General features: G+C 40.7%; 1 long non-coding RNA gene across 2 annotated transcripts; it reads right to left on the bottom strand.

The window, feature by feature from the left end:
• Positions 1–11,055: 11,055 nt before the first annotated feature.
• LOC133260598 (uncharacterized) lies at positions 11,056–24,854 on the bottom strand. 2 transcript variants are annotated; one of them, XR_009740884.1, is made up of 3 exons: positions 23,857–24,854; positions 20,040–20,147; positions 11,056–13,317 (listed from the first exon to the last, which is right to left on the bottom strand). It is a non-coding gene; the product is annotated as an uncharacterized LOC133260598 (long non-coding RNA). The 2 variants fall into 2 exon arrangements; XR_009740883.1 differs by lacking the exon at positions 23,857–24,854 and adding an exon at positions 23,199–23,815.
• Positions 24,855–27,427: the final 2,573 nt, after the last annotated feature.

Raw genomic sequence — 27,427 nt, 5'->3', positions numbered from 1 at the left:
CTTGAATTTCTGGTGGCCTTACAGCCAATCATATTTCAGGGAAAGATGCTACTACACTGAATGCCTGATGGATTCCTTCTTGGGAGAAGATAAGTGGCAGTAAATGGCTTCAAGTTTAAGCTGACACAGATAGGACTAGGGTCTCTGCAGTCCCCTGAGCATGAGCCAATGAGAAGGTTTCCTTTCCTTCTCAGCTTCCAGCTTCCGTCCTTGTTCCTAGGATGGAGTCGTGTGCTTTAGGAGTTCTGTAGGCAAGGCAGAGGCTTTGCAGAAGGGGGATGAGGGGAGAGAGCGGCATGTCTCCTTCCCAGCAAAGAACAAAGTGTTCATTCCATGAATCTTGTTGATTGCAATCTTTTGGCTGACTTCTGTTGCGCTTCAGTTATAATTAACTTCCATACATTCTGTTGGGATTAGTGTCTTGTCGGCATTTCTGGAACTTAGTACAGAGAACTGGATGTAATAGCACTATTTATCTTCCATATGGGCACATTTTCGGGTGATGGATAAAGATAAGTCAAGAGCACCCACATGATTTCATCAAACTTTCATTTTTTTTTTTTTTTTTCGTTTGTTTTAAGAGAGCATAGGGCAGGCTGGTTTTTTCCCTTCTTCTTTTGCTCAGCAGAAACAGCAAAGAGAAATGTTTAATAGAGTCAAGTATGCCCTTAAGAAATTCTTGTTGAAGAGTTTTTAGATCAATGCTCAGATGAATCCCATGCTCCCAGAAACTGACCTCCCTCTCCCTGTACATGATACCCTCTCCCGTGATGGTGGAAGCAGGTTTATTAACCTCCTTTTCCTTTGCAGTGATTCATGGCCATAGAGCGGAAAAAGCAGCTAGATGAAGTAGCCAAAGTTTTGGTTCTAGCGTTTCCTAAATGTGCAAACTTAGACAAATCACTTTATCTCTTTTGGTTCTTCTATCTGCAGAATGGGGTGGGATACAGGCTCCTCTGGCTGTGAAATTCACCAGGCAAGAATACTGGAGTGGGTAGCCATTCCCTTCTCCAGGGGATCTGCCTGACCCAGGGATTGAACCGAGGTCTCTTGCATTGCAGTCAGATTCTTTACCATCTGAACCACCAGGGAAGCCCGGGATTGAAATATGTACAAGTATATTGTGCATTTACTACCTGCCAGGCCCTATGCTGGACAATCTTGACACTTTATCTTGCTTATTCCCCACAGAATGAATGCAGCAAGATAGTTGTTTCCTTTTTGAAATGACAGACCTGGGATCTAGAGAGGTGAGGTGACCTGTTGGAAGTCACACAACTGTGAAGTAGCAGAACTTTTGTTGGTGCCCATGTGTGACAGCCCAGGCACGTGGCTGCTAGACTACGCTACTTATTCTGGTTGTGAGAAAGAAGAAAGGGTGCCAGGAAGTCCATTGCAATGAATCCCACCAAAATGTGAGGCATTATCACCGAGTAACACTCAGAGTGGTTACTGAGGGCTTGGACTTACAGCAGGTAATCAGAATCAGAGTACAGGGACTTCGCTGGTAGTCCAGTGGTTAAGAATTCGCCTTGCAATGCAGGAGATGAGGGTTCCATCCCTGCTCAGGGAACTAAGATCCCAGATGCCGAGGGGCAACTAAGCTCGCACACCGCAACTGCTGAGCCTGCACATCGCAACTAGAGAGGCCGTAGGACAGAACGAAGATCCCATGTGCCGCAACGAAGACCTGACACAGCCAAAAAAAAGTAAATAAGTGTAAACAAGGAACAAGAGTACAGTGTGTTTCCTGATTGCGGGCATTGTCCAAAATAAAAGCTTTGTGCTGGCCACTGACAAACGGAAGACAGTAGAATATAGGGAGAGGAATGACCCCGCCACATTAGCCTGAAGTCCTGTCTTGGGGTCAGCACCCATCTTTCACTCCAGCATCATCTCCTACCACCCGCCCTGGTGCTCACAAGGCTACACCACTGGCCTGCTTTCCAGTTCTTCCAAGTCAAGCTCTTTCCCGCCCCAGGGCCTTTGCATTTGCTGTTCTTTCTAGGAGAGCCTTTCTACCTTTCTGTTTCCTTCCATTCTTCAGACCTCAAGCCAAATATCAACGTCATAGACAAGCCCAGATAACCCAATTACTTTATTTTTTGTTTGTCTACCTGTTAATCGTTTGGGTCTTCTGAACAGAGATCCTTATTCACTGTGCTATACTAGTGACTTGAACAGTGTTAGGCTCTTACTAGACCCCCAATAAACTAGTGCTGAGTGAATAAGTGAATGGCAGTGCTTCAGAGGAGACCAGTGAAACCTGGGTCCTGGGTCATGCTAACTTATACCCTTAAGTCCCACTGGGATTCCTACTGATCATTTCTATTTGAAGAACAAGATAATGAAATTCTCATTTCTTCACTTCTGAATAGATTTTCCTTCCTTCCTAATGTTCGCCTGCCACCCTGCTTCTGTCCTTGGAGAAGGTGTCAGTTATAGGAAAGAGTAGTAGGACCTTTGAGGTTACACAGAACTGGGGTTAAATCCTAATTCTATCATTTATAGTGTGATATTGAGTATGTCATTCAAGTTCTTTGAACCTAAGTTTCTTTATGTATAAAATATTTCAAAGGATTATTTTTGCTTAAATAAGATGTTTACAAAGCATTCGTAACGGAGTCTGGTAAATTGTTTTCTCCTTTTACCCAAGGAATTTAACTTTCCTGAAAATAAATTTTGATCTTGGAGGATTCTGCCTGTCAGTTGGTTACTGTTTAATTTGTTTTTGTTGGAGGAAACAAAGAGTAGAGGAAGAGACAATGGATGATTTTAGATGATATTATGATCTCCTGGTGGGCAAGGATTTTTGTCTGATCTCATATCAACATCACTTATACATGTTAGGCTATTAATAGGCATGGAAAAAGAGTGAGAAATTTAGGCAGTGATTTGAAAAAAAATCCTAAAAATTTTAAATCTTTTGTTTAAGGAACAAATTAAATTATTGCCCTAAAATATGAATACAACAAAGATTTTATGAAATGGTTACAACAACAAAAAAAGCTTAAGAAGCATTAACACAGCATTACTGTCCCCAGCCTTTGGGGACAGTCTTTAGATTGCAAAGGGTTGCTGTACAGTACTGGAAATCTTGGGATTAGGTAACACAAGTATATGCATATGTCCAAACTCATCAAGAGGTATAGATTACATGTGTGCAGTATTTTTATTAATTGTATCTTGATAAAACTTAAAAAAAAGAAAAAACAAACATCTAGTTTCAATGCTTTCCTGGGGTTTTCTGACACATATGGATTTCTACAAATTTCTAACACATTCAGGTTCTTTTTCGTGTATGTAATACTAGACTAGGAAGACTATTAAACAGAAAGGGTTCTTTTGTTGAAGAGAAAAAAGTGATAATCCTTCTGACATTGATCCTATAAAAACCTCAAGCCCTTGAGCATGGGGATCTTTCTCTTAGCTTAAATTAGTAGGTGAAAGAATTATATGTGATAGACATGTCTTTATATATATATGTACCTGTACATATATATATATATAAAGGAAAATGCACATGATATATAGGTTTATAAATAAAGAACAAATATACTTAGTAGATAAAGGTTCAGAGAAGGAAATGGCACCCTACTCCAGTACTATTGCCCAGAAAATCCCATGGATGGAGGAGCCTGGTAGGCTGTAGTCCATGGGGTTGCTAAGAGTCGGACACGACTGAGCGACTTCACTTTCACTTTTCACTTTCATGCATTGGAGAAGGAAATGGCAACCCACTCCAGTGTTCTTGCCTGGAGAATCCCAGGGACGGGGGAGCCTGGTGAGCTGCAGTCCATGAGGTCGCACAGAGTCGGACACGACTGAAGCAACTTAGTAGTAGTAGTAGATAAAGGTTATCAAATTACTGATAAGTTTCTCTAAGGTAACAGTAAATGACATTGTGAAGGACAAGCTGAGATAGTATCAACTTAGAAGATAATCAGTGACCCAGCAATCCTACTGCTGGACATATACGGAAAAAGGCATAATTCAAAAGAACACCTGTGCCCCAATGCTCATTGTAGCACTATTCACAATAGCCTGGACATAGAGGCTCCAATACTTTGGCCACCTGATGCAAAGAGCCGACTCATTGGAATAGACCCTGATGCTGCAAAGGATTGAAGGCAGGCGGAGAAGGTGGCAACAGAGGATGAGATGGTTGGATGGCATCACCCATTCAATGGGCATGAGTTTGAGCAAACTCCAGGAGATGGTGAAGGACAGGGAGGCCTGGCGTGCTGCAGTTCATGAGGTCATAAAGAGTCGGACAGGACTGAGCGATGGAACTGAACTGAACTGAAGCAACTGAGCACAAACCCACAAGGTTTGTATGTAAAAGACTCTGATGTCATAAAGAGCTTACACCAGATGTGCTAGTCCTCGTAAGTGATGATATGCTGTAGGTTTTGATATGATGAAAAAGATAAATATCCAAAGACTCATCTGGCAGCCATATACAGGATGGATTAAATTTGGGAAGGGACAGAAGAGAACCAATAATAGGCAGTTACAGTAATCCAGGTGTGGAATGATGACCGCCTAGACATTTTTTATCCATTATGTAAAACTCATGGCAACAGTCATGTCTCTGAAGCCTAGGGCTCTGTGGTCTATGGGGTTGCAAAGAGTTGGACATGACTGAGCAACTGAACAACAACAAATGTCTGTTAACAGAAGAATGGATAAAGAAGATGTGGTACACACACACACACACACACACATAAATGCAATACTACTCAGCCACAAAAAGGAGTGAAATAGTGCTATTTGCAGAAACATGGATGGACCTAAAGACTGTCATAGAGAGTAAAGTAAGTCAGAAAGAGAAAAATAAATATTGTATAATATCACTTGTATGTGGAATCTAGGAAAAATGGTGCAGATGAACTTCTTTGTAAAGCAGAAAGAGAGACACAGATGTAGAGAACTTAGGGATATCAAGGGGGAAAGGCGGGGGGTGGAATGAATTGGGAGTTGGGATTGACATATAAACAATACTATGTATAAAATAATTAATGAGAACCTACTGTACAGCACAGGGAAGTCTACTCAGTGCTCTCTGGTGACCTAAATGGGAACAGAATCTAAAAAAGAGGGGACACCTATATACACATAACTGATTCACTTTGCTGTAAAACAGAAACTAACATAACATCGTAAAGTAACTATATTCTAATAAAAATTAAAAACATTCTCATTTAAAACATGAAATTAAAAAAGAAGATAATCAGAACTAGTTTTCATTTGCCATATTATTTTCTCTTGAGCAAATAATGCCAGTATTATTTTTATCTCCTGTAAGTGATGGGAAAAGAAATTAATATTGATGGAAAAAACACATTTATTTAAGTAAATGTCAGACAGCAAAGCCAGGTAAGGGCAAAACTGTTATTTTCAACATTTTAAACTGGGATAGGTGTCCTCTGCCCATGGTGTTGAGCTTATTCATTTTCCTAAGGTAAATTGCATTGTCTCTGCCAGGATTTCTCACTGTTTTTTTCCATTTATTCACAGGAAGTACCATTCCAATGATTTAATTACCTTATTTATAAGATGTGAAACTTTATAAGATAGATAAGAATTATAGATAAGATACCAGAGGATGAGATGGTTGGATAGCATCATTGACTCAAGGGACATGAGTTTGAGAAAATTCTGGGAGATGGTGAAGGACAGGGAAGCCTGGTATGCTGCAGTGCATGGGGTCGCAAAGAATCAGACACTACTGAGAGATGGAACAACAACAATAGATAAGATATGAACCTTTCTATCAGCTACAAGATGGACCTATGACTGATTTTTCACTACTCAGGCCCTTGCAACTGTCATACAAAATATAACACTGTATTCTGGTAATCTATTCACCTTCCAGTTGTGAGCTTTTAGTGCTTCTAGTGCATAGACTATTTAGTTTTTTACTAAAGAGAATTAGAGCATAATCAGAAATTTAGTTTCAGAGATAAATCTTAAAGTTTAGGTCATCAGCGCAAATCTCAAAAAAAAAAAAAAAAAAAAAGACAACCACAGAAACTATTCTGTTAAAAAAATTTTGACCTGCTTTGAGAACTAAAGTGAAAGTTCTAAAATTCATCAACCCACAATCCTAACATCTCTTACATCACTCAGATGTTTTGTTGGTGGATCAATAGTTCTACATTTTCTTTACTCACTGCAAAAGCTAATGAAGTTCAGTGTCTCTTACATAAAGACAAACAGCCAAAGTAATGAAAAGATAATTATAAAGAAGTGAATTACTGGAATTTAAAGGAAAACCAATTTCAGGGCATGGTGTTTCTTCAGTACAAAATTTTTGTTTGTTTGAGGTCATCTAAGACTGTGAACAGATTCAAAATGACTCAGTCCAATGTCAGAGTATTTGACATTGAAGGAATAAAATCACTCTTTGAGCAGTCATCAGGAAATCAATTATTAAACAGGACGAAGGGGATGATTTTACAAATACAATGACAAGATTTCAAGTAGGGAAGTTCCAGAAGGTTGCAACATTTGTTTGATTTTTAAACTGAAGTTCATTATGCCTTATTGTTTAAGTTTGATGAAAATGCAGCAAATAATAAGGGCAGATCGACATTTTCAGAGCACAGGAAGTTCCTGACAGATTACAGATCTAAGAATAGCCTAGAAACAGTAGTACAGCACATGAAGAAGTGATCCTGGGTCACTCACTGGTTTATCAGAGGATATGTAATTCCATGGCCTGCTTTACGTGCGTGCTAAGTCTGACTCTTTGAGACCCTAAGGACTGTAGCCTACCAGACTCCTCTATGGAATTCTCCAGGCAAGAATACTGGAGTGGGTTGCCCTGCCCTCTTCTAGGGCATCATCCCCACCCAGGGATCGAACCTGAGTCTCTTATGTCTTCTTCTTTGGCAGGCAGGTTCTTCACCACAAGTGCCATCATATAATCACTAATGACTATACCAATTGTTGAATTTTAAGCACATCAGTCAGTCATACATTGCTATGATGGTAGGCATTTCTTGCTTTTGTTAACAACAAAACGAAGACCAAAAAAAACCAAAAAACCTTTCCTTAGAAAAAGATGCTCTGCATGTAAAAATACAGTGTTTTCTGCTCTCTCAAACTTGTTCCTAATTGTTGACCAGGCATGTTTCCTAATTCCCAGGTATGGCTCCCCTGATCTGTTTATGTTGCCTTCCATATTTCCCTTTATGTAAATTTAATAACATTTCTAATGCTCTTACCAGTTCTCTTTTGAGTGAAGCCAAGGTATGCCTGATGTCTGAACTTGATCTCTTTGGTCTGTCTTCTACTTTGTCATGCTGAAAAGTATAAACATCTGCCTGGACACAGTTGTTAAATGTGACAGATTATGGAGAAAAGTCTTTAAGCTGTGTCGGAATCATCTCCATATTTCTAAATGTAATTTCACCTTGGGATAGAGCTTCGTCAAGGTAGGTTTAGCTTTTGCTGAGTTCTTTAGGTAGCCCAGGATGAAAAACTTCTCCAAGTTGCAAGGATTTGAATAGCAAGCACTCATGAAATGTATGTGAAATTCTGTTAGCCGACAGGAGACTATTATTATTCAAACCTTGAGTTCTTTCCCTTAGTCACTCTTGATCTTTTTTCCAGGGACTTTTTCAAGAAGTAGAGGGGGCTGTCATCGCAGAGATGAGAGCTGTCTCTGTTGAGACCAGGTCTTGGGAAATTCCCAAGAGAAGCAATCTGTTTAGGATGCTACAAAGAACCAGAAATCACAGATTTTTTTTTTTTCCTTTCTAAGCCAATTAACAAAAAGTCCAGATCTTTTCATGATATTGGTGATAAAGATTTCATCACTAGAACTGACCCTTTGATTCAAATGTTTCCTAAAAGAGAGGTGAAGAATATAGTTTCCTGAGATACCAAATCAGTTTGAATTTCTAGAGCTTCTCATTAAGAATAATATTAAGTCACATTTATAAATGCTTACTATGTGAGTGTGTGTGCGTGTGCATGTGCTCACTTATCCCGACTCTTTGCAACCTCATGGACAATAACCCGCTGGGCTCCTCTGTCCACGGAATCTTCCAAGCAAGAAGACTGGAGTGGGTTGCTGTGCCCTCCTCAGGGGATCTTCTCAACTCAGGGATGCAAACTGCATCTCTTGTATCTCCTGCATTGGCAGGCAGGTTACCAGAGTCACCAGATTAGAACTAATTAATTCATTTTCGTCATTTAATCCTCTTACAACTTTACAAGGCAGGTCTTTTCATAAGGCCCATTTTATAATAAAACTGATGCTTAGAGGGATAAAAGCAGTCACTTAAGGCTGTTTTATTGCAAGGCTTATATGCTTATACAGCAGAGCTTTCTAGGATTTTGACAAATGCATTTAGAAATTTAGAGAAATGCCATTCTGAGGTCTTGAAATCTTTTAAATGGCACCCCCAGAAGTAAGTCATACATTGCTACATATGCCTAATGGCAATGCTTAGCCAGTGTGGGTGAGTGATACCCCAGAGGACTCTGAATGTCAGGAGGGGGCTGCTCTCCAAGGGGTCAGTCTCAGGCTGGTAGGGTCAATTCATTTCTGGCTGCTAAAAAGATACAATATGTACTTTCCAATTCCCTTCTCATTCCCACATTCATAAACCCTATTATTCCTAGATATTCTTGAATTATGTAAAGATTCACTTAACTGTGTCTTGTGGTTGGGTACTCCCAAGCCTTCGACCGTAGCATCTCTCTCTGAGGACCACATTCTTACCATGCTTTATAACCCAGCTGACAATCTCTTTTCCTGTCAAGCCTTTTTTCAGCTTTGTCGTTGTTGTTCAGTCACTAAGTCCTGTCTGACTATTTGAGACCCCATGGACTGCAGCTTACCAGGCTTTGTCCTTCTGTATCTCCGTGAGTTTGCTCAAATTCATGTCCATTGAGTCGGTGAAGCTGTTCAACCATCTCATCCTCTATCATCCCCTTCTCCTCCTGCCCTCAATCTTTCCCAGAGTCAGGGTCTTTTCCAGTGAGTCAGCTTTTCAGCTTCTTAGGTATGATAAACTCCTCCATCTACTGCACCCCCACAGCACTCTGTCCAGGCTTGTTTTTAGCACTTGTCAGATTCTAACACGATTATTTGTTTACCATCTGTTTCCTTTGCTAGCTCATGAGTTCTCTGATAACACGGATCATGTTATTTAATCAGTGCTAAGCACCATAGCAGGCAGTTAATATGCTTTTGCCAAGCAAATAAAAGGTTTGATATAAAGAAATATTTTACAAAGACTGTGAAATTGTAGTTGTTTTCCTTTTCAACTTCTAAAAGCCAGCTGACTCATTTGACCTTACATAGCTTCTCACATTTACAAAGCATCTACCATATTTTTGAGCATGTGTCTGTGACAGCACAGGGAAGTTTCATCAAAGTGTCCAAAGGTCTACAGTCCTTTAGAAGGGCTTTCCAGTCTCCTAGGAGTTTATGGCAGCTTTCCACATGTAGAACATTCATTAAGAGGGTTTCTTACTTTAGTAAATGTCAGAGGAACCCCTGCAATCACGGGAGGTATTAGCAAAAGGGGGTCACATTAGAGAGAGGGAGTGTAGCTCCCTGGAGATGTATTAAAATTAAGGGTAACTTGGCCCAACGGTTGTACAATATAGGTGGTTCTTTAAAAAATTAAATACTGAATTACTATGTGACCCAACAATTCTACTCCTTGGTAGCTATCCAAAAGAACCGAAAACAGGTACTCAAAAACATGTATAAGTATATTCATAACAGCATTATTCACAATAGCTAAAAGGTGGAAATAGTCCAATGTCCGTCAGTGGAAGGATGGATAAACAAATTGTGGTCTATTCACTCAGTGAAACATTATTCAACCATGTAAAGGAATGATAGTGCTTGTACATGGTAATATTGGATGAAGCTCAAAAATATTAAGTGAAAGAAGCCAGAAACAAAAGGTCAAATATTAGATGATTCCATTTCTATGAAGTATCAGAATTGGTAAATCCACTGAAATCGAAACCAGATTGATGGTTGCAGAGGGTAGAGAGAGCAGAAAATGGGGAGCAACTGCTTAATAAGCATGGAATTTCCTTTTGAGATAAAATGTTTTGGAACTAGACAGAAGTGATGATTGTACAACATTGTGAATGCACAAAAATGCACTGAATTGTTCACTTTAAAATGGTTAATTTTAGTGATTGTCAAGAGGGCAGGTAGGGGAGGGAAAATTGGAAGTTTGGGGTTAGGAGAGACAAACTATTATACATAGGGTGGATAAACAACAAGGTCCTACTGTGTATAGTACAGAGAACTATAGTCAATATCCTGTTAATAAAAAAAATATAACTGAGTCACTCTGCTATATAGAAGAAATTAATACAGCATTGTAAATCAACTATACTTCAATTAAAAAAAAACCTGGGCGGGGCAAGGATAATTAGGAATTTGGGATTAACAGATACATACTACTATATATAAAATAGCTAAACAACAAGGACCTATTGTATAGTGTAGTGAACTATATTTAGTATCTTTTAATAACTATAATGGAAAAAGACCTGAACAAGAATATATATATTAAATTACTTTGCTGTACACCTGAAACATTGTAAATCAACTACACTTCAATTAAAAATGGTTAATTCTGCATTATATGAATATGACCTCAATTGAAAGACATAAAATAAAAGGGGACTAAAGGAAAAAAAAAAAGTAGAAAAGGAGGTCAGAGGGTTATGCAGTGAGGACATGACCAGCTAATACTGGTTTTGAAGTCGTAGTAACACAAAAGCAAGGAAGGAGGTAGCCTTTAGAAAATGGAAAAAGCAAGTAACAAATTCTCCCCTAGAGCTCCAAGGAGCAGCACAGGTCTGCCATTACCTTGAAGTTAGCCCAGCGAGACCAGCCTTCCACAGCTAATCTCCAGCACAGTAAAATAATACATTTGTATTTTTCGAAGCTAAAAAAGGTAACAAAATATCATGCCTTGGCATCACAGCTGAAAAGAACTTCCCAGATCTAGTACAATCCTGATGGAAATATGGTGAGAAAGATGGTCTTTTCAAGGTCACATAGCTAGTTGTCCTATTTATTTAAAAAACAACAACAATGTTTCCTTCTCAAAATAAAGAGATAGGAAGAGAAGAAGCAATGAATGGGGTTATTATTCTAATTTTATGAGAAGAAACAAATTCACTGAAATTAAGTAACTTGACCATTACTTCATATCTAATACTGTGTTTTAAGTATTTAAAAACATCAAAGTAATGAAGGTACATGAATGATAATTTAAAAAAATCACATCATAGCAGACAGAAGGACTTATCACGAATAGCATTCATTTCTGTGCTGTTCTTAAGTCTCTCAGTTGTGTCCGACTCTTTGCAACCCTATGGACTATCGCCCTCTGTCCATGGAGATTCTCCAGGCAAGAATCCTGGAGTGGGTGGCCATGCCCTCCTCCAGGGGATCTTCCTGCCCCAGGGATTGAACCCGCGTCTCTTACGTCCACCCACACTGGCAGGTGGGTTCTTTGCCACTAGCGCCACCTGGGAAGCTCCTAAAGCTCTGGAGCTCTCTGCTCAATCTTTTGCCTCAGAAATTGGCTGTCCGCTGAAGGGAGAGAACCCTGCCTGGGATTAGAGAGGGAGAGCTGGTTGAAAGTAACAGCCTTCTAGAAAAAAAACAACCACCAAAGTTTTCTAGTACACCATTTTTTTTTAAAATGTGTTTTTAAAATCAGAAAAACAGGCTTTAAAGGTCTAATTTTTTTTTTGATAACATATTTTCTTGGAGTCATAAAAAATTAAAATCCTTTTATTTTCTCTTAAAAAAAAATACAGATTTTTGGAAAGCAGAAATCTGTTCAGCTGCCCTTTAAAGGTTTGTGTTGTGTTTGTGCTAGAGGCTGGTGCACAAAATGCTTTGAGGCATTCTCTGTAGCTCAGGCCAGAAGACATGGGTCCTGGAGCTACATGTCTCCTATCTCACCAGAGTAACTGCCTTCTTTCTGACAACAGTGACTTAAATTTCCCTTACAGCTGCCTTTTCTTGTTCTAGACAGAGGTTTTCAAACTTGACTGTGCACCCTCAGGCACCCTGGAGGATATTTCAAAATTGCATGTAGGGTTGGGGTGAGGAGAGTGGAGAGTCAGGGGTATGAGAGCAGCAGGAAGAAAAGGCATGCATGTGGGTCAGCATCGCCACCCTCACTTAACCTAGAGAAGCCACAGTGGCCCTATGGATGCGTGCGTGCTGTCTCTTCAGTTGTGTCTGACTCTTTGCAACCCTGTGGACTGTAGCCCCCCTAGGCTCCTCTGTCCATGGGATTCTCCAGGCAAGAATACTGGAGTGGGCTGGTGTACCTACTCAGGGGATCTTCCCAACCCAGGATCAAACCCAGGTCTCTTGTATCTCCTGCACTGGCAGGCAGGTTCTTTATCACTAATGCCACCTGGGAAGTCCAACTCTATGGATCTTCCCACAGTATGTCGTTGGAAGAAAATTTTTTATTGAGGAAAAAAATGCCATTGCGGGTAAAGAATATGTAGAACCAGAGAAATTGGGGTTCAGATCAGATCAGTCGCTCAGTCGTGTCCGACTCTTTGTGACCCCATGAATCACAGCACGCCAGGCCTCCCTGTCCATCACCAACTCCTGGAGTTCACCCAGACTCACGTCCATCGAGTTGGTGATGCCATCCAGCCATCTCATCCTCTGTCGTCCCCTTCTCCTCCTGCCCCCAATCCCTCCCAGCATCAGAGTCTTTTCCAATGAGTCAACTCTTCACATGAGGTGGCCAAAGTACTGGAGTTTCAGCTTTAGCGTCATTCCTTCCAAAGAAATCCCAGGGCTGATCTCCTTCCGAATGGACTGGTTGGATCTCCTTGCAGTCCAAGGGACTCTCAAGAGTCTTCTCCAACACCACAGGTCAAAAGCATCAATTCTTTGGTGCTCAGCCTTCTTCACAGTCCAACTCTCACATCCATACATGACCACTGGAAAAACCATAGCCTTGACTAGACGGACCTTTGTTGGCAGAGTAATGTCTCTGCTTTTCAATATGCTATCTAGGTTGGTCTTAACTTTCCTTCCAAGGAGTAAGTGTCTTTTAATTTCATGGCTGCAATCACCATCTGCACTGATTTTGGAGCCCAGAAAAATTAAGTCTGACACTGTTTCCACTGTTTCCCCATCTATTTCCCATGAAGTGGTGGGACCGGATGCCATGATCTTCGTTTTCTGAATGTTGAGCTTTAAGCCAACTCTTTCACTCTCCACTTTCATCAAGAGGCTTTTTAGTTCCTCTTCACTTTCTGCCATAAGGGTGGTGTCATCTGCATAAGGGAATAAAATAAAAACACCACTTACAATAATAAGAAAATAAGGCACATACATCGAAGACGGGTGTCTAAATAATATTCTTCAGCTAAGGCAAGATTCTAGAATCTGACCACCCATCAAGCTGTTAAGGGGAAAACTCCACTGTACATGCCGTGGTGGGGGAAGCCAGATTGTGTTGTGAGAATTTAAAAGAGAAAGAAAGTTAGATGAGGAAAAGATGGGGTGAGTTAAATATAATAAAACCAAAGTCTTCTTTCTGGGAAAGGAGCTCCTTAATAATTCAATTCACTGTGGACTCCGAAGTTGCAGGTAAAGCCAGAGAACACTCAGAGGAAACCAAATTAAATTTTTGCTAGAGAAAGAAAAAATGGAAGAACTAGACTGCCATCGTGAGGCAGAATGCTAGGAAATGGTGATTGAAGTGCTCCGGAGTGTTTGTAGCCCAATTTGGCACTGATACCGTGGTATCGATGGAGAAAAGCGATGGCACCCCACTCCAGTACTCTTGCCTGGAGAATCCCATGGATGGAGGAGCGTGGTGGGCTGCAGTCCATGGGGTCGCGAAGAGTCGAACACGACTGAGCAACTTCACTTTCACGTTTCACTTTCATGCATTGGAGAAGGAAATGGCAACCCACTCCAGTGTTCTTTCCTGGAGAATCCCAGGGATGGGGGAGCTTGGTGGGCTGCCGTCTATGGGGTCGCACAGAGTCAGACACGACTGAAGCGATTTAGCAGCAGCAGCAGCAGCAACCATGGTATTGAAATACCCTCAAGCTGTTCTAGTTTCCTAAGCAGTAGTTTTATAAAACTGATCTTAAAGATCAGTGTGGATACATAGTAAAAACAAAACTATATGAACAATACAAAAAAGTCCACAGGGTATTTAAGGCTCTCTTTTTCACTCCAAGTTTCCCATACAAGAGGCAATTATTCTTTCCAGTTTATTGTGCATCTTTTAAAACATATTCTGTGCACGTATAATTAGTTATGTACTACATACATTCCTTTGGAACCACCAAGGATGTCTACTGCTCTGCACTCTGATTTCTGTTTAACAGGGTGTCTTGGAGCTTGTTTCCTTCCTTTTCTTGATTGCTTCATCTTTTACCAGATGAACATACCAGAAATTATTGAATCATTGTTACTCTAATGCACAGTTTACTTTCAGGATTTTTGCTACCATAAGCAATGCTGGGCATAACTGTTGAAAAAATTCCAGAAATATTAAAAAAAGTGTATTAAATTTGTAACAGGTGTAGTAAGACTGCACACCAAAGAGATGAAGCTATTCTATCAATCATGTTTGAGAATGATGATTGACACCCTTGCCAATCTTAAGGTACTTTGTCCAGAATTATTTTCTTTCTGCAGTCTCTATTTTTCAACACAATTTCCCTGTGTGTGTGTTCAGTAGCTCAGTTGTGTCTGACTCTTTGTGACCCCATTGTCTATAGCTCTCCAGCCTCCTCTGTCCAAGAGATTTTCTAGGTAAGAATACTGGGGTGGGTTGCCAATTCCTCCTCCAAGGGATATTCCTGACCCAGGGATCTAACCTGTATCTCCTGAGTTTCCTGCATTGCAGGCAGATTCTTTACTGCTGAGTCACTGGGGAAGCCCCAGTTTGCACTGTAGAGTGAATCAAATGATCTTAAACTAAAAGATAGCAGATTATTCGGTCACTGCAACCATCCCATCAGCATTTGGCTCTTGTGGTTTAAAGGGATCACTGAGGAAGCATCAGAAATCATTCTTGGCTTTCAGGAACTTCCAGTGTGGTTGTAGAGTATTTGAAGCTGCCACTGATGAATGGAAAGCTGCTGCTGCTGCTGCTAAGTCGCTTCAGTCATGTCCGACTCTGTGCGACCCCATAGACGGCAGCCCACCATACTCCGCCGTCCCTGGGATTCTCCAGGCAAGAACACTGGAGTGGGTTGCCATTTCCTTCTCCATTGCGTGAAAGTGAAAAGTGAAAGTGAAGTTGCTTAGTTGCAACCGACTCGTAGCGACCCCATGGACTGTAGCCCAATAGGCTCCTCCATCCATGGGATTTTCTAGGCAAGAGTACTGGAGAATGGAAAGCAGTGTCTGCTAAAACAGTAGACAGATAGGCTAGAAGCCCCCAAGTGGGGGTGGGGGAGGAATTGGGGGAGTGAGTCTAGAAATACCCATGGAGCATCTCACCTCTGACCTAACTCAACGAATAAATGAAGATCTATATGTTAATTATTCAGACAATCTTGTAAACCTGTTATGTACCAGCCCCTGTGCTGGATGTTGGGGCTAGAAGAGTGAGAAAGATGTATTTCCTGCCATCATTTTACTTGCTTATCCTTTCTGAGAGCACACTTGTTTTCTAGTCAACAGCACAGTGTTTAGTTATATCTATACATAATTTATGTTGTATATATTATATATATATATCTATAAAGCATTATTTATGGGCTTCCCAGGTGGCACACTGGTAAAGCATCTGCCTGTCAATTCAGGAGATGCAGGAGACATGAGTTCAATCCTTGGGTTGGGAAGATCCCCTGGAAAAAGAAATGGCAACCCACTCCAGTATTCTTGCCTGGAAAATCCCATAGACAGAGGAGCCTGGTGGGCTCCAGTCCCTGTGGTTGCAAAGAGTTGAACACGACTGGGCACACGACACACACACATTACGTTATTTATATTGTTGTGTATATGTTTTGTCATAAGCATTTTTATTTTTGTCTTTTCTTAATAGATAAAACTATCCCAATGGGCAAATACTTCTTATCAGTTTTGCTACTTCTTTACTTCTACTCTGCACATTTTATGGAGTTCAAGTCCTACTTCACTCTTGAATCCAGACATGTATGGCACAGTAACGTGTGCTCCAAACCTTACACAGACATGTGACACAGCTGTCCTAAACTCACACCTTCCTTGAGCTCCAGTTGCTGAGATCAGGAGAAGACATTGTTGAGGCCTTAAACAATACCCTTATCCAGAGGTCCCCTGAGGGCAGCGGCTATCTGCCTACTGGAAGGCAGCCATCTGTACATATTAGCTGAGTGAGCGTTTCGGTCTACGCTGCTTTTGGCGTTACTATACTTGAATGACTAGTATGCATATGACACAGTGCTTAATAAATACCTTCACTTTTTAAGTGTTGTCTGGGATATAAGGCAAAATGGTCTCCAATGCCAGTTTTTAATGGATTTTGGATTTGTTCTGACCTTTTCTGGGCTTTCCCATGTCTTTTGGTAACCTACTTTCTTATGTGCCCCCCTGTCCAGCCCCCAAGAAAGATGCTCTCTTTAGGTTCTGATGCTAACATTTCTGCACCAACATCTGAAATTCAGGCTTTACAAGTTTTGCCTTAACACATTTAGCCTGGTATGTGCGTTCACCCACGGACAGCAGACACACACACACACACACACACACACACAAATCCCTCTCTGATCACTACGGCATGCCAAACTCATGCCTTTGGAGGTCATTTTTCTAAGAACTTGTAACTAATTCAGAACACAGAGGAGCTCTTAGATATATTTTCAAACAAAAGAGAAGGAAGCAATCTGTGACCTAACAAGAGGGTTAATACCAGCTGGTCATAGTTTAGTGAGTTTGATTACTGGAATTTCTATATAATATCACCCCAAATGACATCTGGCTTGGAACTGAGCATGAGATTCCTTTCGGGTGAGCAAAAGAAAACAGGCCATGCCAAGCTCTCCCCTATCTAATCCTTGTGCCTGATGCACATGAGCCGCAGTGACATTTCTGGGACTGATTTGTACTTGGTGAAGATAAGCTTGTTAATAAAAAGGCAAGATAAAATTGGCATTAGCTACTTTTAACAAGGAAGCAAAATATACAGTTGCAAAGTGAGAATGAAAAATGCTTAAGTTGGAGAAGGAAATGGCAACCCACTCCAGTATTCTTGCCTGGAAAATTCCACGGACAGAGAAGCCTGGTGGGCTACAGTCCATGGGGTCGCAAAGAATCACACACACACAAAAGAAAAATGCTTAAGTAAAAGACCAAGGAATTCTTTGTTTTACACCCAGCTCATTCCCTGCATTCGTTGATAACCTATTTTATTTCTAAGTAAATACTGGCCTCAAATGGAAATCAAATGGATTTTATTTTCACAAACATTGTGAGTTGGACTAATTTCAAATTTATTTTAAGTCAAACATAAGCACTGATTAAATTGCTGGAAACCAAGCCTGGTATAGGGCGATTTGTTTAGTCGCTAAATTGTATCCGACTCCTTTTTGCAACCCCATGGACTGTAGCCCGCCAGGCTCCTCTGTCCATGAGATTTCTCAGGCAAGAATACTGGAGTGGGTTGCCATTTCCTTCTCCAGGGAATCTTCCCAACACAGGGATTGAACCCATGTCTCTTACATTGGCAGGTGGGTTTTTTACCATTGAGCCACCAGGGCAGCCCATAGGGTGAGTCAACCCTATGTTTTGCTAACCCCTTTCGTTTCAAAGTGTGATCCATGAACCTGCATCATGAGCATCATCTGGCAGTTTGCTAGGAATGCAGAGTCTTAGGCTCTACACACAGACCTAATGAATCAGAAAATGCATTTAGCAAGATGTCTATGCACTTGGAAATTGAGAATCACTGGCCTATAATGTTGCCTTTATTTTCTTTAAATCTTTTCAAAAGCTGTTTTGTATTAGAATACAGTTGGTTAACAATGTTGTGCTGGTTTCAGGGGAGCAGTGAAGGGACTCAGCCACACATATACAGGTGTCCATTCTCCCCCAAACTCTCCTCCTATCCAGGCTGTCACATAACATTGAGCAGAGTTCTCTGAGCCATACAGCAGGTCCTTGTTGGTTATCCATTTTAAATATAGCAGTGTGTACATGTCGATCCCAAACTCCCTAACTGTCCCTTCCTCCATCCTTCCCCTTGAATGTTGCCTTTCTTCTAAAGGGCTTCCCCCCGTAGAATAACTGAAAGACCATTTGCCTGAGTAACATAAACCAAGGGCCAAATTTGAGACGTTTCCAGCCTTCCAGCCACACAGAGAGGAATGCACAGATGCATGCTCCATTCTGCAGTGCCAAACTGAAAGGCTTGCCATTTGTTCTGACTGTTTTATTGCCCTCAAACTCTGCACTCAGCTTCTTGTGAGGCTCCCAAAACACGACAAATCCATGGAAAAATTAATAATGTAAAGGTTTTCTAAGGCTCTTGGCAGCAGAAGGAATTTCCAGTGGGTTCATATTGAGGTGGGGGTGGAAAAGGAAGGAAGTTTGACATATAACATAATAGCAAGGAATTCCTAAATATTTGTCCAGCTTTCATCATCTCAGCCTGTTGAAAAACGAATTTGTATGTGATGGTTCTAGGATTTGTCCTTAAGAAATTCTGACCACTTAGCAGACAAGAAAATAACTATTTTGAGCTAAGGTCTTATGCATATAAGTTGCTTTATATCTTGAGTTTTGTGTGTTTTAGTGAGAAGTAAGTTGCTTCTGCCATCTCCAATAAGATATATTTAAGTTAGTATCTTCATCTCTTCCCCCTTCTAGTATTTTCATTTGGAAACTAGACAGCTGAAATATTGGCCAGTGAAAGAAAACAGATTTCCCAATGAATAGCTGTAGTCCATGAAAAACGAGATTAGAGGGATGCCCAAACTAATTCCAGGTTATTACAATCTTCATCTCAAGCCTAATTCTCTGTGGTTTCACTCCTGGTTTACAGACAGAAATTTAAAGCCAGTATATTTTATCATCTAAATCATTTAGTTCCCCTTTGACGGAAGCCTTTGCAATGTTCTCTTCAATTTCCATGAGAATGAATTTCACCTTTTATGACATTCAAAGACAATTATGGTGTCTTTATGAAAAATGATGTCACTCTGATACCAGCAATAAAATAACAATGTCCTAGTGCTGATAAATGTATTAATCATACCAGTCATCTTTCAGCTTTTCTGGTTTTGCTTTGGGAACTCCAGAAAACTTTAAGGTTTTTAATTTGTGAGCTCTCTAGAAACATGGCCAGAATACTTTACTCTTCCTCTGATTGAGTGCTCAGAAAATGGAGTAGAATGGAGTGACCATCCCACTAACAGGCAGGGTTATTCGGTCACTGCCTAAATCAGAAAGGATGCTGCAGACTCTCACACATCTGTATCTGGGAGGTGGGACAGTGATGGGGAAAGGAATCTCAGGTGTCCTCTGGTCTGTCTCCATGCAATCCACTGCTATTCCATCCGTTGCTTTTAAGATGCTTTGAGTGTTGCCCTCTGGGAGACACTGAATTCCTATTAAAGTGCTAGCCCAAAGTCCTCCTGGGACCAGGAAGAGGCCTGGGACCCCTCAGATTCTTAGGTCTAACTCTGTTCTTGTGATAAGACTGCCAAGATTTGGAATAGGCTGAACAATGATAGATTTTTTTTTTTCATATGAATCAGTCAATGTACAGATTGAAAAGAGTGGCTTGCTCCATACAAATCAACATACGGAGTGCTTACTTTATGCCAAGACTCAAATAACATGCTTTCTGGATATCAAAAACATATAACACAAGCTTTCTATGTGTAGCTTATTGTTTTGGTTGGGGAGAATATGCTTATGGCAGGAAATAACTGCAGAATGAACAGTTTATATTTCCAGTTAGCATGCAGGCTTTTCTGGGATCCAAGCATAATCCATTTTAATCTAGCTGAGATTTTGATTTCAGAAGTCACAGTCTCTGGATACAGACCTTCAGGTGTAGGGTTTCAGAGATGAGGGATCACTGTGGGCTTCAATATTGAGGAGAAGCTTCTTGGCAGAGACAGGACCAGAGCACATTTGTGAGGCCAAGTGGGAACTGCAGGAATAGAGAGACAGCAGGGAAGTCATCCAAAATGGAGTGGTCAGAACAAGTCACAAAAGTGAGAGGAGACTGGTATGTGTCTGGAAGAATGAGAGTCACCTGATAGAAAAAGTACCAACTGGGCAATAATGGTGGAGGTAAAGCTAGGGCAAGATTTTAGAATCCATCAACTGCTGAGCAGGAAATTTACTTGATCCTGTGAGCTATGTTATTCAGACATATTTTTATCCTATAGAAAAATATAATGCAGATGATATTGTGACACATTCCCATGAGTTACTCAGAGATTTTCACAATTCTGTTTTCTAATTATAATCCCCCCACTCAGTTAAAACAATACATTGAAAGTCAAGTGAGAGCTGTTGAAAAAAGCAGAATGGATCCATAGTTAGGTTTTTTGAAAAAGTAAGTTCTTCACCATCCACTTATGATTAAAAACATGCAAAAAGTGGGCATAGTGGGAATATACCTCAACATAATAAAAGTCATATATTGCAATTGCACAGCTAACATCATACTCAACAGTAAAAAACCTGCAAATTTTTCCTCTTAGGAACAAGACAATGATGCTCACTCTTGCCCCTTTATTGTTGCCACTTTGGTATTGGAAGTTCTAGCCAGAACAATTAGGCAATAAAAAGAAACAAAAGGACTCAGAAAGAAAAAGTAAAAATGTCATTATTCACATATGATAAGATCTTACAGAATACCCTGAAAATCCATCAAAAAACCATTAAAACTAATACATAAATTCAGTAAAGTTGCAGAATAAAAAAAAATTAATATATTAAGTTGTCTGCACTTCTACACAGTAATAATGAACCATCAGAAAGGGAAACTAAGAAAACATCTTCCTTTGATTGAGTGTAATCTACAGTTATATCACAAAGAATAAAATACCTAGGAAGAAATTTAACCAAGGAGGTAAAAGACCCATATACTAAATGTGTAAAAGACATTAATGTAACAAATTGAAGAAAATGTAAGTAAATGGAAAGATATTCTGCGTTCATATTAGAAGAATTAATATGATTAAAATGTCATACTATCCAAAGCAATCTACTAATTCAATGCAATTCCTATCAAAAATACCAATGGTGTTTTTCACAGAAATAGAACAAACAATCCTAAAATGTATACGGAATCATCAAAAAAGACTCCAAATAGCCAAAGCTATCTTGAGAAAGAAGAACAAAGCTGGAGGCATTAAGCCTTCTTATTTCAAGCTATGTTCCAAAGCTATGGTAATAAAAACAGGATAGCATTGGCATAAAACAGAAACATAGATAATTGGGACAGAATAGAGGGCCTAGAAATAAGCACACACATATATGGGCAGTTAATTCATGATAAAGGAGCCAAGGATACACACTGGAGAAAGGGCTGTCTTTTCAATAAACGGTGTTGGGAAAACTGAACAGCCACAAGAAAAGCATGAAACTGGATTACTATCTTATGCCATACACAAATATTAACTCAAAATGGATTAAAGACCTGAAACCATAAAATCCCTAGAAGAAAACATAGGTTCTTGATATAGGTCTTGGAGGTGATTTTTTGAAGCTGAAACCAAAAATAAACAAGTGGGACTATATTAAAAAGCTTCTGCACAACACAGAAAGCCATCAGCAAAATGAAAAGATAGCCTAATAGATGGGAGAAAATTTTGCAAATCATATATCTGCTACATTGAAAATATATAAGCACTCACACAACTCAATTAAAAAAAGAACAACAATTTGATTTAAAAAGAGCCAAGTAGACATGTTTCTAAAGAAGACATAGAGATGCTCAACATCACTAGTAATCCAGGAAATGCAAATCAAAACCATAATGAGACACCATCTCACATCTGTTATAACAGCTATTTATCAAAGAGACAACAAATAACAAGTGTTGGTGAGGATATGGAGAAAAGGGAATTCTCATATACCATTAATGGGAATGTAAATTGGTCAGCCGCTATGGAAAACAGTACATAGGTTCCTAAAAAAAAAAAAAAAAGAAAAACAAAACTACCGTATGATCCATCAATTCCACTTCTAAGATTTACCTGAAGAAAAAAACCCTCTAATTTGAGAGCACACGTGCGTCGCTGTGTTCATTGCAGCACAATTGACAATAGCCAAGATACAGAAACACCGTAAAAGTTCAGTGAATGGATAAAGAAGAGGTGCTATCGATCTATTTAACCTATCTGCCTAGACAATGAAATGATAATCAGCCATAAAAAGGTGAAACCTTGCCATTTTTGAAAATATGAATGGACCCTGGGGGTATTATGCTAAGTGAAAGAAGGCAGACAGAGATGACAAATACCGTATCATCTCACTTATATGTGGAATCCAAACATGCACACACACAAACAAAAACCCATGAGAAAGAAAACAAAGGAAACAACAAGTTCATAGATACAAAGAACAGATTGGTGGTTGTCAGGGCAAGGGTGGGTGAAATGGGTCGAAAGATACACACTTTCAGAGGTACACACTTATAAAATAAATAAGTCATGGCGAGGTAATGCACAGCATGGTTAATAATACTATACTGCATATTTGAAACTTGCTGAAAGAGTACTGAATTATCACAAGAAAAAAAATTGTAACTATAAGATGATGGATATTAACTAGACTTGCGGTGATCAGTTCATAATATAAACATTTAATCGTCATGTTGCACACCTGAAACTACTAGAATGTAATCTGTTAATTATCCCTTAATAGAAAAAAATGAAAAAAAAGGAACTAGACATTTATGAACACCTACTATGTGCCACATACAAAATACTTGACTTACGTTGTTTTTTCCTAATGTGGCAGAGAGTTTTTGAAACAACAGTTTTATTAAAATATAATTCACATACCATAGCATTCACCTTTTAAAAGTATACCATTCAGTGATTTTTAGTATATTCACAGAACTGTACAACTTTCCACACTATCTAGTTTTAGAACAATTTCATTACCTTAAAAAGAAACCTCATACCCTTTAGCAGTCACTTTCCACTCTCCCCAACATCTCAGCCCCCGGCAACCTCTAGTTTACCTTCTGTCTCTGTGATTTGCTGGCTCTGGACATATCATGTCAGCAAAAACAAGCAAAACGTGACCTTTTTGTTCACCACCTTCTTGAACTGAACATGGTATTTCCAAGGTTCTTCCATTTGCAGCATGGATATACATCATTTTTAAAATCCTACTATTATCTTCTAAACTAGACATAATTATCTGTTCTACCCATAAGGAAAATGAAATCGTAAATGCTTTGCTCAAGGACTCACCAAGTTAGCAGAGAAATATTCACACCTAGGCCTCTGTTTCATGATTCAACCATTCCCATCACACCACACTGATTTTCAAATGCCTCAGAATTCTCCCTATTTTTAAACTGAAAACCACAACACCTTGTAATACACAAGAACTAGCAAAATGATCTTGTTTCTTCCTGGCTCCATGCTCTCTCAAGACGAATTTGCATCCAAAAACAAGGAGACTGGTCTCCTATTCCTGGGGGTGCCATGACAACCCCACTACTTTTGAAATTTCGAGGCAATTCAAACCCAGTAGAGGACTGTGGGTAGCACCATGCCGTATTCTTTCAGACAAGGGGGTATTCACTACTCAGACCAGCAAGTAGCTCAAAGTTCCAATAAGAAAACAACAAACAATGAAAAAAACCAGCCTTTGGTTCATCAGTCACTCACCAGACAGCTGAAGCGTGAAGCTCACGAACACCATGAATTGAAGCCCGAAACACAACCATTCCGCATCAGCACACTCTCTGCCAAACTGAATCTTGTAGACAGTATCTGTATCCTTCATTCTCACAGCCCCATTTACCTCCTTGTCTCCCATGTATCCTTTCAGACGCACCAAAGCCCTTGGTGAGTTTCCAGCAAAGCTTCCACATCCTCAGGATCCAGGTCGAGGCAATCCACCACATGGCCCCTGCAGGGCCTGGAGCCCAGTGCTCCGAGCTTCATGTAGATAAAAGCATTCCTTGCAGTTCTTCAAGCCAGTCATCTCAGGAAGGCAAATGGTAGATCCCTCCACGCTGGCAAAACAGAGGAAACAAATACATATGCTGAGACTTCTTACATTCTCAAAATTGGGAGCTGGCCCCTTATTATTATGAATTTTAAAAGTCTACTGCTTTTCAAATAGCCTGACAACTCTGCCTGAACTTTCAAACCAGCAAGGTCAGCTGACGCCCTGGCTAGGCAGACTTCAGGGGGAAAGGAGACTGGATCTTTCAAAACAAGTAGCAGAACACAAGTGATCTTAATTCACTGCAGCAGGCTAAAGGTCATAGTAGATTCTTCTAGAGCTTGTAATTAGAGGCAAATTAGGCTTTGCATGACATTGCGTGTGTACTGAAAATTACACAAAAGAATAAAAAACATTAGGAGGTAAGAGAATAAGCAGAAGCGCTGCAGATAGGTTACCAAAGTAAAATATTTCTACAAATTATAAAAGCAAGTTCACAAATTTTAGTATGCTTTTAATTCTACAGTTTTTTTTTCTTTAATTCAACAACTACTGGGCTGTCGGGTAAGCTAAGCCAGGTGGAAATGCCTCTGTTGAGCTTTTATTCTTCGATGAGGGAAGGGAGATAGACCACTGCTTCATCAACCTAAGGTTATTCCTAATGTTAGAAGGACTGAAACGATGAAAGTTCAGGCTGTTACGAGAGTCATATGCAGGCTATCTCATCTGGACTTGGCCTTGACAACTGACATACCCAGCAAAGGAAGTGACACTTAGATTGAGAGCTAGAGAAGGTAGTGACATTAGCCAAGTGAAGAGAGGGCAGGAGTGCTTTCAGCAGAGTGCAGCTGCACACACCAAGTTCTGGAAGTTAGAGGGAGCTATGTCTGAGGATTCTTCTGTGTTTGGGGGGCTGCTGTTACAAGCCACAGGGAATCAGTATGGAAGGAGACCATGAAAACAGTAATATTGCTTATTTATTGAACAAAAAGCTAACACACATTTGAGGCTATGTATCTTCATTAAGTGATGCTATTACTTGGGGGAAAAAAAAAGGCAATGGAAAATCTAGTCATAGAAACTTGAAGCCAAAGGGAAAATTCATCACCTTTTAAAATATGCCAACTAGTCCTGAGAGGAAGGTAACAGCAGGTGATTCTTGTTCCATAAACAAACAATTGGGTTTGGAGAGAAGGCTAAAACCTCCCTGGGGGAAGATGACGGCTCCCTGGTGTCCTGTCGGCGGGTTAGCACAGCACTAGCATTGCTCCTGACAACACGGAGAGTGCCTTTCAGAGAACATGTTTGTCTTTGGGGTATAATCATTTGGCCCACTTAATAGAAGTCTCAAGCAGGTCAACCCTTGAAATAGGGCTCTCTCTTTTGAGCAGAGCTTGAACAAAAGGAAACTTAAAATCATTTAGAGGGAAAGGAATGAAACCTATTTCTGTCCTTCTGGAGACAAAAGATGTAATGCAATTGGTAATGCAATTGGTTAAAATTCAAGGGGAATAAAAACCTCTTGGGGCGGCGGTGGGGGCTGCAGCTTGCGGCCCTCAGGTACAGCCCTTGCTTCAAATGCAGGCTCGTGCTGCCATCTCGTGGTGGAAAGGCTCGCTCCACCTCAGCACGAGCTGGGAGCTGCCTGCTGTTTCTCCTTGTGATCCTTATGGCCTCATCAGCAAGACGCATTAAACAAATACAAGGCAGAGAATCCAGCAGGGGATTTAACACTTTGTGGCCTGCCAGGAGTTAAATTCCCCGCAGACAACATTCCCTTCTTCATCCTCTTCTTTTGTCTTGAAAAAGCAGAATTTCGTTCTTTCAGCAGCGTGATTGGAAGCCAGCCCGGGCTTGCTTGATGAAGCCACAATTTGACCTTTTAAAGCAGGCTGGAGGGTGGTAGTTCAGGCCATTAACTTCACTCTTTCCCCCTTAGGAAGGGTCTTGTGTTTTGCCTGAAGGGATCTCCTGAGGGTGCTTTTTATGGCCTGAATTCAGGAAAGCTGAAATGCTCTATCGATAAAATCCTGAAAGCATATTTCCCTCTCTCTCCCCACCAAGCTCTCCTTTTATTGTCCCATCCTATCTTTGAGAGATTTTCACCTATTCACCAAATTAGCTCTATTTAATCAAACGATTCACTGACTGCCTGTTTGGTATTAATCAAAGAGGCCCCTGTTGCCAAGTCAGGTTTCTAGTTACTTGGCAATGACAGACTCAGCCAGCCTGTTAATAATCCATTTCAGGCCAAAGTGAAAAGGTCTGAAGTTCTGGCAGCTTGTGCAGCCTTACTGTGGCTACACAGGCTGGATCTGTCAGGCCGGGGAGACACTGAGAACAGGCCACCCACTCCCAGGGGCGTCTTTGAAGAACCAGGTTGGAGTGCCTGACCGAGGTGCGTGAGCCCCAGGCCTCTGCAGGGGTGGACCACGGTGTCTCTCCTGCTGTCAGCGACAGTTCTTCTAATGCATGGCTAATGCAGAGTGGAGAAGGAAATGGCAACCCACTCCAGTGTTCTTGCCTGGAGAACCCCAGGGACGGGGGAGCCTGGTGGGCTCTCGTCTCTGGGGTCGCACAGAGTCGGACACGACTGAAGCGACTTAGCAGTAGCAGCAGCAATGCAGAGTGTGAAACTGATCACCATTCGCGAGGAGAGCCATCTGTCTAACATGTGGACACGAATGTGAACCTGAGCTGGTAGACCTCTTCAGGCCAGCCAGTGTCCCCAGGATCTCTGACACTGTCTCTTTGCGCCTCTGGGTCTTTACCTCTCTTTAAGAGAGACTGAGAAGATTTTCTCCCATTTTTTTCCCCTTTCTTTTTTAAACCCAGAGGAAACTAATCCAGAGAATTAAAGCAGGTTCATTCTGAGCTGTCAACATCCCTGTGACAGATGATGGTATATGAGGAAGTCTGAGGACTGAGCAGGAGAAAAGAGACGCTTTATGAGCCATGGAGGACAGGATGAGAGGAAAATGTTGTAAAGGTTCCTCTCTGAGGCTGGGCATGTTGGGAGAGACATAGAAGAAAGAGTGGTTTTAGACCTTATCCTGGTAGTTAACTCTGGGCTCTGGGGATGATGTGGAAGCTCGCTGGGCTCAGCTGCTCAGAATTAGAGAGGGTGGCCCGCCTCCTGCCCCCCAGGGACAATCTAATACGCCTTCCATAATTCTCTAAATATCTCCCCCACCATGACAGTCACTAGTATGTGTCTTGTCTTTCTCTCCTATGCCCAGATAAATGCAAAAATAGCATTTGGGAAAGTTACAAGTTAAACCCTCAGAA

The sequence above is a fragment of the Bos javanicus genome, chromosome 14, assembly GCF_032452875.1.
Source record: "Bos javanicus breed banteng chromosome 14, ARS-OSU_banteng_1.0, whole genome shotgun sequence".
NCBI classification, from domain to species: domain Eukaryota; kingdom Metazoa; phylum Chordata; class Mammalia; order Artiodactyla; family Bovidae; genus Bos; species Bos javanicus.
Note: the sequence above shows the minus strand (reverse complement) of the source record. Positions and strands in the feature narration are given on the sequence as shown.